This window comes from Theropithecus gelada, chromosome 14 (assembly GCF_003255815.1).
Source record: "Theropithecus gelada isolate Dixy chromosome 14, Tgel_1.0, whole genome shotgun sequence".
Taxonomy (NCBI): domain Eukaryota; kingdom Metazoa; phylum Chordata; class Mammalia; order Primates; family Cercopithecidae; genus Theropithecus; species Theropithecus gelada.
This window is the reverse complement of record NC_037682.1, coordinates 67,022,863-67,033,931: the sequence shown is the minus strand read 5'-3', so window position 1 is coordinate 67,033,931 and position 11,069 is coordinate 67,022,863. Positions and strand designations below refer to the sequence as shown.

At 43.4% G+C, this 11,069-nt stretch overlaps 1 pseudogene; it reads left to right on the top strand.

Annotated features, from left to right (window-relative positions):
• Window positions 1-244: 244 nt before the first annotated feature.
• Window positions 245-10,108, top strand: LOC112605926 (annotated as a pseudogene).
• Window positions 10,109-11,069: the final 961 nt, after the last annotated feature.

Here is an 11,069-nt window from a genome sequence, read left to right as displayed (position 1 = left end):
CTCAGCCTCCCGAGTAGCTGGGACTACAGGCGCCCGCCACCTCGCCCGGCTAGTTTTTTTGTATTTTTTAGTAGAGACGGGGTTTCACCGTGTCAGCCAGGATGGTCTCGATCTCCTGACCTCGTGATCCGCCCGTCTCGGCCTCCCAAAGTGCTGGGATTACAGGCTTGAGCCACCGCGCCCGGCCGGGATTGTGTTTTTTTAAGTTGATTTTTAATGTTTATACACGTTATAACATTACGACATGATGTTGTAATGATGTACAAAATCTTTATGATAAATAAAATTATCGCACTTAATGTCATTTATCTGAAAAAGGACATTAATTAATTTCATTTTTATGAATTTAATTTCATTATTGTGAAAACAAAAATCATCAAATTCCTTAATGCTGTATCAAACATAAGCAATACCAGTTCAAATTAGAGAAAAGGTATGCCAACACCAGATTTTGACACCAAAAAGAAAGTTAAAGCCCTAATACTTGTCTAATCTAGGTCAGGTAACCGTGGAAATGAAAGAATATTAAAATTATTTCTTTTATTATAGCATAATAATTTTTATTATGCTTTTTATTATAGCATACATTGAAGAAAATCATAACCCCATTAAAAAGTGGACAAAGCAGGAGTTCGAGGCCAGCCTGACCAACATGGTGAAACCCATCTCTACTAAAAATACAAAAAATTAGCTGGGTGTGGGCCGGGCACGGTGACTCATGCCTGTAATCCCAGCACTTTGGGAGGCCAAGGTGGGTGGATCACGAGATCAGGAGATGGAGACCATCCTGGCTAACACGGTGAAACCCCGTCTCTACTAAAAATACAAAAAATTAGCTGGGTGTGGTGGCAGGCGCCTGCAGTCCCTGCTACTCAGGAGGCTGAGGCAGAAGAATCGCTTGAACCTGGAAGGCGGAGGCTGCAGTGAGCCAAGATCATGCCACTGCACTCCAGCCTGGGCGACAATGCGAGGCTCTGTCTCAAAAAAAAAAAGAAAAAAGTGGGCAAAGGACATGAACAGATACTTCTCGAAAGAAGACATACATGTGGCCAACAAATGTATGAAAAAAAGCTCAACGTCACTGATCCTTAAAGGAATGTAATCAAAACCATGATGAGACATTACCTCACACCAATCAGAATGGCTATTACCAAAATGTCAAAAAACAACAGATGCTGGCAAGGTGGTAGAGAAAAAGAAACACTTTTACACTGTTGATCAGAGTGTAGATTAGTTCAACCAGTGTGGAAGACAGTGTGGTGATCCCTCAAAGACCTAGAGGCATAATAGTACCATTTGACCCAGCAATGCCATTACTGGGAATATACCCAAAGGAATATAAATCATTCTATTATAAAGATACATGCATGTGTATGTTCATTGCAGTATTATTCACAATAGCAAACACAGTAAATCAACCTAAATGCCCATCAATGATAGACTAGATAAAGAAAATGTGGTACATATACACCATGGAATACTATGCAGTCATAAAAAGGAATGAGATCATGTCCTTTGCAGGGACATGGATGGAGCTGGAAGCCATTATCCTCAGCAAACTAACGCAGGAACAGAAAACCAAATACCGCATGTTCTCACTTATAAATGGGTGCTGAATGATAAGAACTCATGGACCCATGGTGGGGAACAACACACACTGAGGCCTGTCAGAGGCTGGTGGGGTGGGAGGAGGGAGAGCACTGGGAAGAATAACCAATGGATCCAATGGATGCTGGACTTAATACCTAGATGATGGAATGATCTGTGCAGCAAACCACCATGGCACCTGTTTACCTATGTAACAAACCTCCACATCTGCACACGTACCCCTGAACTTAAAAGTTGGAAATTAAAAAAAAAAAAAAAAAAAAACACAGAAAATCCCATGTGTTATTAATCCCAACTATCAATAATAATTATTGCCCTGGTGTGATTCCATCCTGCGCAGCTGTTCTCTTGAGCAGTGGTTGTTTATCTCTCTCTGCCTTCTCTCCCACCTAACGGCGTGCCGCCACTCATTGGCAGATTCGATGGACCTACACATGTGCCCCTGAGGCCCCAGAACTATCTTTTCAGTTGGGAAGTAAAGGCTGACAAAGATTATCACTTTAAGGTGGATAATGATGAAAATGAGCACCAGTTATCTTTAAGAACGGTCAGTTTAGGGACTGGTGCAAAGGAAGAATTGCACATTGTTGAAGCAGAGGCAATGAATTGCGAAGACAGTCCAATTAAGGTAACATTGGCAACTTTGAAAATGTCTGTACAACCAACAGTTTTCCTTGGGGGCTTTGCAATAACACCACCTTATGGTTGAAGTGTGGTTCAGGGCCAATACATATTAGTGGGCAGCACTTAGTAGCTGTGGAGGAAGATGCAGAGTCAGAAGATGAAGAGGAGGAGGGTGTGAAACTCCTGAGTATATCTGGAAAGCAGTCTGCCCCTGGAGGTGGTAGCAAGATTCCACAGAAAAAAGTAAAACTTGCTGCTGATGAAGAAGATGATGATGATGAAGAGGATGATGATGATGATGATGATGCTGATGATGGGGAAACTGAAGAAAAAGCACCAGTGAAGAAATCTATACAAGATACTCCAGCCAAAAATGCACAAAAGTCAAATCAGAATGGAAAAGACTCAAAACCGTCATCAACACCAACAAAAAACAGGAAAAAACTCCTAAAAACACCAAAAGGACCTAGTTCTGTAGAAGATGTTAAAGCAAAAATGCAAGCAAGTATAGAAAAAGGTGGTTCTCTTCCCAAAGTGGAAGCCAAGTTCATCAGTTATGTGAAGAATGGCTTTCAGATGACTGGCCAGGAGGCTATTCAAGATCTCTGGCAGTGGAGGAAGTCTCTTGAAGAAAATAGTTTAAGCAATTTGTTAAAAATTTTTTGTTGCCGGGCGTGGTGGCTCACGCCTGTAATCCCAGCACTTTCGGAGGCTAAGGTGGGCAGATCACGAGGTCAGGAGTTCAAGACCAGCCTGGCCAACATGGTGAAACCTAGTCTCTACTAAAAATACAAAAATTAGCCGGGCATGGTGGTGCATGCCTTTAATCCCAGCTACTCAGGAGGCTGAGGTAGGAGACTTGCTTTAACCCAGGAGACAGAGGTTGCAGTGAGCCAAGATTGTGCCACTGCACTCCAGCCTGGGCAACAAGAGCGAGACTCTGTCTTATTTCATTTCTGTAACAGTTGATATCTGACTGTCCTTTTTATGATGCAGAATGAGAACTTCCCCTGCTGTGTTTGATAAATGTTGTCCAGGTTCCATTGCCAAGAATGTTTTGTCCAAAATGCCTGTTTAGTTTTTAAAGATGGAACTCCACCCTTTGCTTGGTTTTAAGTATGTATGGAATGTTATGATAGGACATAGTAGTAGTGGTGGTCAGACATGGAAATGATGGGGAGACAAAAATATACATGTGAAATAAAATTCAGTATTTTAATTTAAAAATAATAATTATCAAGCAACCATGCTGATAGGAACAGCTGAATTATATTTCTCTTTTCTTCTTTTCTTTCTTTTTTTTTTTTTGAGACAGAGTCTCACACTGTTGCCCAGGCTGGAGTTGCAGTGGTGAGATCTCTGCTCACTGCAACCTCTGCCTCCTGGGTTTAAGTGGTTCTCATGTCTGAGCCTCCCGGGTAGCTGGGACTACAGGTCATGCCACCATACCCAGCTAATTTTTGCATTTTTAGTAGAGATGAGGGTTTGCCATGTTAGTCGGGCTGGTCTTAAACTCCCGACCTCAGATGATCCACCCACCTCTGCCTCCCAAAGTCCGGGAATTACAGGCATGGGTCATCGTGCCCAGTCATATTTCTATTTTCTTTGCTAAATAATTATTTTATAAAATTACTGACACATTGAAAGACAATCAAAGAATATAAAGCCAAAGATATGTGGGGGGAAGCATTAGATATGTCAGGGGGCTCAGTAATAAAAATTTGCATTTTTTTCTGGATTTGGAGGCATATGTAGTCTTTTTTCTTTAAAAAAAAATTGTTTTTTTGAGATAGAGTTTCGCTCTTGTTGCCCAGGCTGGAGTGCAATGGTGCCATCTCAGCTCATTGCAACCTCTGCCACCCGGGTTCAAGCGATTCTCCTGCCTCAGCCTCCTGAGTAACTGGGATTACAGGCGCACGCCACCACGCCTAGCTAATTTTTGTATTTTTAGTAGAGACAGGGTTTCTCCATGTTGGTCAGGCTGGTCTCCAACTCCTGACCTCAGGTGCTCCGCCCACCTTGGCCTCCCAAAGTGCTGGGATTTTGGGCGTGAGCCACCGTACCCGGCCTTATTCATCTTTCTATAGATTCTAGTTCTCTCTTTAACTCTCCATTTCTCATATTTTATTTATCTTTTCCTCTTTTTTGTAATATATTTATTAATCATAGTTATTTTAAGGTCCCTGCCCGATAACTGTATCTGAATTATCTGTGTATTTGCTTCTACTCTCTTTTTCTCCTCTTGTTTTTGTTCATTTCATCTTTCATTTTATTTTGTTTTAACCGTGACTCATATTTTTTGATTGGTTACCTGACGTCAAAAATTTTTAAAATTCAAAGCTCTGGATAATTCAGTTTTTTCCAGAAAGAGTTATGTTTTTCTAGCAAAGAGTACTAATGGATTGCCTTGTTGTGGCTTGGTTTTAGGTTATATTATGTCATGTTTATTTCAATTTTGCTATTACTTTTAGGGTTTAGCCGTAATTCTAAAGCCTGGAATTTCCAGGGTCTCAACTGAAATTCTGGGGTGCTTACAATGGCCCCTCCATTTGCATGGGGCTAAACTCCAACCACTGAATCTCCAACATCATGTGGCTATTACAGTCTTTCTGAAGCTCTCTGGCTTCCCAGATGCTGTATTCTTCTGGGTTCTTTGAGTCTTTCCCTGCATATACGCACCTTAGGAGTTGGTCAATGACAAGAGGTAATCTGTACACAGGTTTTGGTGTTCCTTCTCTGCACTGTCATCCTCTCCTAGAATTTGCTTCTTAAGTACCAGTCACTTTGGTAACCTAAACTCCAAACAGTGGGGCTTGTGTTTCCTAATTGGGCTCTACTTTGCCATCCTGCAAGCTGGGAAATATCTTAGGATAAAAAGCTGGAGTCAGGTGGAACTAGCCTCATGTGACTCCCCTCTCAAGGACTGCAGTCCTTCAAGACCTGCCATTGGTTGCTCTCTGAGGTCTTCAGACCATTGTTTTACATCTTGTCCAGCTTTTACGGTTGTTTTTGGCAGAAAGTTTAGTCCCAGACAAGCCACACTGTCATACTCAAAACTTAAAAGTCCCCTTTGAATTTTCTTTTCTTTCTTTTTTTTTTTTGAGATGGAATTTCACTCTTGTTGCCCAGGCTGGAGTGCAATGGCACAATCTTGGCTCACTGCAACCTCCGCTTCCCGGGTTCAAGTGATTCTCCTGCCTCAGTCTCCCAAGTAGCTGGTATTAGAGGTGTGTGCCACCATGCCTGGCTAATTTTTAATTTTTTTAGTAGGGACAGGGTTTCACCATGTTGGTCAGGCTGGTCTCGAACTCCTGACTTCAAGTGATCCACCCACCTCGGCCTCCCAAAGTGCTGGGATTACAGGCATGAGCCACCATGCCTGGCTCCCTTTGAATTTTTGAGGTAAAATACACTATTGAATCACAGCACAGCCCACTTGAATTTTAGAGAAAATTCATGCTTTTTTCTGTAGTTAACTATTCTCCTTCTGAAAAATAGTGCCTGGCCCTGGAGCAGACTGAATGGCTGACCAGGGAACACTGAATGAATATGAGTCCCACACTGTTCCTTATGAGTTGGATATTAATTTGAACAAACCAAATATAAAATTGAACATGTACAGAAACATCCCTTCTTCAAATGGAAGTAATAAATGTTATTCTATTAGGCTCAAGCAGATCTCGAAGGAGCTATCAAATTGAGTGAGTAGGCAGCTCACACTCCCATGACACCCAGTCTTGCTGTGTTGGCAACTTTCCATCAACTCTAACATATGATCTCATGGGAAGTTCCCTATAACCAATTCCCTGACGAATAAAAACATTCAAACCTGGTTTACAAATGTTTCTTCAAAATATGCTGGGGCCACCTGAGTGGACTGCTGCTGCATTGCAGCCCCATTTAGGAGGGCCCCGAAGGATCGCCAACAAGGTAAATCCTGCCAGTGGGCAGAACCCTTGGCAGTGCATCTGTTTTTTCACCCTGGTAAGTTCATCTCACCTGAAAAGTGAAATGGAAAGAGGTATGGATCCATAACAGAGTATGGGCAAATGCTAATGGTTTTGCTGGGACATTCAAGTAATTAGAAAGAAGATTGGTGGAGAGGAGGTATGGAGAAGATTTAAGGTGGTAGGCCTCTAAGAATGGGTACAGATTGTGAAGATATTTGTGTGCCATGTGACTATTTACCAGAGGGTATCATGGCAGAAAAAGCTCTCCAAAATCAGTAAGAGTAGGCAAAATCAGGTAAACAAGATGATCCATCCATGAAAATCAGTTAGACTCTCTTTCCTAGATGCTTCAGTGTTTGCTCAATAGATTCATGAATAAAAGGCACAGTGACAAGGAAGGAAGTTGTGCATGGATTCATAAAGGCTGGTCTGGCTTAGCTTCTGCTATATATCCAATATGTCAGCAACAAAGACCAACACTGAGTCTATGATATGAACCATTGGCCAAGGAAACTGGCCAGCTATGGGTGACAGGATGAACACACTGGATCCCTTCCATCATTGACGGGGCAGTGGTTTATCTTTATTGGAATAGAAACCTATACTGGATATGAATTTGCCTTTCTTACTCACAATGTTTCTTCTGTTACCACTTTCTATAGATTTAATAAATGCCTTATTCATCATGATACTATCCCATATGGCCATGTTTTTGACAAAAAAAAAGTCAATTTTAAGGCAAAATAAGTGAAGCAGTAAGTCTCATGCCCATGGAATCGCTGATCTTACAATGCACCCCATCACTCAGAAGCAGGTGGCCTGCTAGACTAGAATAATGACTTATTGAGACTCAGTTTTGGGTGTTGGCTGAATGATAATACCTCAGAGGGCTTGGGTGCTGTCTTGTAAGCTGAAATACATACTTGTAACCAGTATTCAATATTTAGAGCAGTTTCCTGTCTAGCCAGAATACACAGGTCTGAGAACCAAGGTAGGAAGTGGTAGTGCTTCCTCTTATTACCCCTAAGAACCCAGTTCTAAAATACATAGAACCTGAAAGGGAATTGGGGGAAAAAAAATAAAAAAGGAGAATCAAAGTACGTGCTTCCTCCTCCCTAACTTTGGATTCTGCCAGTTTATGTATTTTAGTTCCTAAGCATGAAATAGATCTACCAGGAGTGAAATAATCATTTCGTTGAACTGGAAGTGGAGATTGCCACCTGAACTTTTGGGTCTCCCCATGCCACTGAATTAACTGGCAAAGAAGGGTACAACGAATACATCTGATTAGAAAGAGAAACCAGGGTTGTGACTACATAATGGGAGGAAGAGGAGGTATTTCTGGAACCAAGCACTTCTCTGAAGTGCATATTAGCACTTCTGTGTACATTTAGAAAAGTAAGTGGAAAACCAGCAAACCAATAAAGGAGAATCTTTAATATTTAATAGCTCCAGGCCCCATCTTCTTGATTATTATATACTTCTGTTGCAGCAGTCAAGGCACTAGGCAGGGAATAAAGCCTTAGGTCTAAATTCCAGCTCTTCCTCTAGCCATCAATGTTAAAATGGACCAGCTGTTTCACTTCCTAGACCTCGTTTTCTTTCTCTTGGACTTACTGTATACCCTATTGTTAATTCCTGTCTTCTCTGCTATTGTGAGGATCAGAGAGGATAATGAGGATAAAGGCTACACCATTGGTGTAAAGTTTTGGACCCTTGAGGGCTGTTAATAATGATCTTGTTATTATTTGCAAAGCCCAGGGACAAATACTACTTCTATCACATACAAGCTGAAGGAGATGCCAGGGAGTTGATCCCTGAGGGATGGTGAGTGTGGCGTGCCATGGAAGCACCATTGAGAGAAAGTACCCCAGGAAGCCTGCCAGAAAAGAGGGGCCTGAGGGTTTAATGGGCCATGGCTCAGCCCCAGCCTGCCACCTCCTCCAAGGTCTCTCATGGAGGAACACAGGAGATACCAGTGTGCAGCAGGCTCAACAGGTGAACGTTGCTGGAGATGGGGTGCCCAGAGATAGGCAGAGAAATCTGGGATGGAAAGACAGGGACAGGGTGTCCAGGGACTACAAACCTGGGCCAGAGGTCAGGAAGACAGATTTAGTATGCACAGAGCAGGCACCCAGGATCCAGGTTGGAAGATGCCTGGGATCCACGTGCATGCCCGGGCTGTGAGACCTTTGGCCAGATATCCTGGCAGTCCTGGGCAATGGATGCACTTACAGACGGGATTCAAATCTTCTTGGCCAAGGCCTTCCTGCAGGGAGAAAAGACTGATGACAGCAGGAACCACTGGAAACACTAGCAAACTTTGTGCTCTTCCATGTTCCGGGCTCTTTGTAAGCATATCTAAGCGTTCTCTACATAAAGAAAACCCCATGAGGTCACAGATCAGGGCCAAAAGGTTCAGAGAGGGGAAAGTGACTTGCTCAATGTCACACAGCTGGAGTTAGAAGCAGGGATTGACTCCTGAGTCCACACACATAACCACTAAGGTGCACATGACACAATGAAGGTCAAGAACCCAGTTCTGCTGCGGTGTTCCCTCAGTGCGAGAGCCCTCATCCTCTCCCTTAGAGGCGTGGGTCATGTGATATCTGTCCTGAACCTCCACTCTGCAAAACGCAGAGGGACACTCAGAAAATGGCTCATTGAATTGGAAACCTCTCAGAGATGATTTCCTCAAACCCCTCCCTGTACGATGAGAAAATCAAGACTCAGAGCCCCACAGTCACAGAAAGAGAGTGTCAGAGCTGGCCCAGGAGGCAGGACTGTGGGCTGCCAGGCACCAGGAGCTCTCACCCCTCACCAACTGTGACCCTGAAGGAGGGCCTGGCCTTCTCTGACCCTCAGTTTCTTCATTAGTTGAAGGGGCATAAGCACTTCCTTGCAGGGCTGTCTGATGGGGAGAGATGATGTACAGAAAGTGCAGGATGACATTCGGGTGATCAGTTTTTCTGTCCTTTTCTCTCCCCCACCAGCACTGTAACTGACTCATAGACAAACCTAACTGGAAAGGTCTGCTGGACAAGTTCTGTGCCCTGGGAAACAGTGTCCTTTTAGCCCTAAGCACAGGGCTGCATTACTTAGAGATAGCAAGTAATTCAGAATAAAATAACTCTAAATTGTACAGAAAGTCCAGCCAAATTCTGATATTTCCTATGATGGGCTAGTTGAACGGTGCTTTGAAAAAATACATATTAAATTCTCTCAGGAAGTATTTTTGGTGCCTCTGCTTTGCTGGTGACCCAAGCCTGGTCTGCCTGTTGGGTAGTCCAGCACCACCTGGCTGTGAAAAGCCTCAGGCTGTCTCTCCACCAGGGGGTCTCAGCATCCATGTCTCCTTCTGCAAAGCAGTGGATACAGTAGAGAGGAGGAGGGGCAGCTGGACTGGATGGCCTCCAAGGGCCCCTTTAGCTTTGACCTTCTGAGTTTCTGTCCCTCAGACCCCCAACTCAGCCTAATGTGGGGACAGTCAGCCCATGACTCACTCTCTGAGTGCAGCAATGTCCAGGGAAGTGCAGTTGCCCACTTTGGGTATGAGGACAACCTAGCTACTGAATCTGTTGGGACAGGGTTCTGGTTAACTGAGGGATAACCTTCTCAACTTGGGACAAAGCAAGTTCACTCTTGCCAGGTCTTGCGACATTATTTTAAAGGAGCATTTGCATTGCTAGACAGTGATTTAGTACCTACCGTATAGAAACCCAGAGGAAAATTTGAAATTTAGTTTTGTTTGATGTTATCAACTAGAAAACAAAAATGGGAAATAGAAACCTTTGTCTTAAAAGACTTCCCCTTGGAAACTTGGACTTCTGTATTCTTCAGGAAACATGTATAGAAGAAAGAACCTTGTCCTGGCAGTGTTTCTGGCTCGGCAGCCAGCTGTCCGTGGCACCCGGGAAAGCCCCTAGCCTTTCTGTGAGCAGCCTCTGGACTATGGGGGGTAAATTATTTGGACTTGAAAATAAACATCTTTTCCATTTTTTACATTAGTGATTTTATCCATGAAAGATATTTCATTAGAGGAATGGGAAATTAGAAGTGACTTGGGAAAAATAGTGGAAACTGCTCCTGAATCATTGGGATTAATGAGACAGTAATACAAACGTCAACAAAGACTTGTGCCGGGGGTCCTTTAGCGCAAGAGACAAGCCTAAAGTAGAGGGTGAATCAGTACTTTCCTTCAGCTCAAAATCCCCGTGTTTGTGGGTTGAAGCACTCATTCCTGGTTCCAAAAGGGGTTCTTTTGACTCGGAGCAGCTACTACAAACAGATTTCCAGGTGGTTCTTTTCTATCAATCATGCCTCCCAAGTTTTCCCAGGTTACCGTGACACTTTCTGACTAGCAAAGAAGCAGAGAAGCCTGCTGGGTGGTGGGAATGCAGTGGTCAAACAGGAGCACGGCTGAGCTGCAGCAGCCAGCAGGGAGGGAAGCTCAAAGGAGTTACAGAGACTGTCTTGGATTCTCTGTTGTTGCCCAGCTGTGGAAGAAGCCATTATCAGGAACCCAGTCTGGAATGACTCTTCCTACCAAGAGCATTCCAGTGTCACTCCCTTCACTGTAACATAACAAAGAGCCCCACAGTCAGAGACAGGATACAGAGAACTCAGCTTAGATGGAAACAGCAGAACCACTGCACCAAGCAAACAAGAGAGAAAGGAGCCATTCCCTAGTTAATAATTATGATGGAAAGACAGCATGTTGCAGTAAACCTGGGAGACATCAGCCCTCCCTATTCGATGTGGTAACAAAGATGCCATTTTAAAAAAACTTAAAGCAAATGCCAAAAGAAAAAGGAACTTGGTGTTCTGGTTTAAGAGATCTGATATCCCCAAAATAATCACATGGAACATGGAAAAGTGGACTAGAAG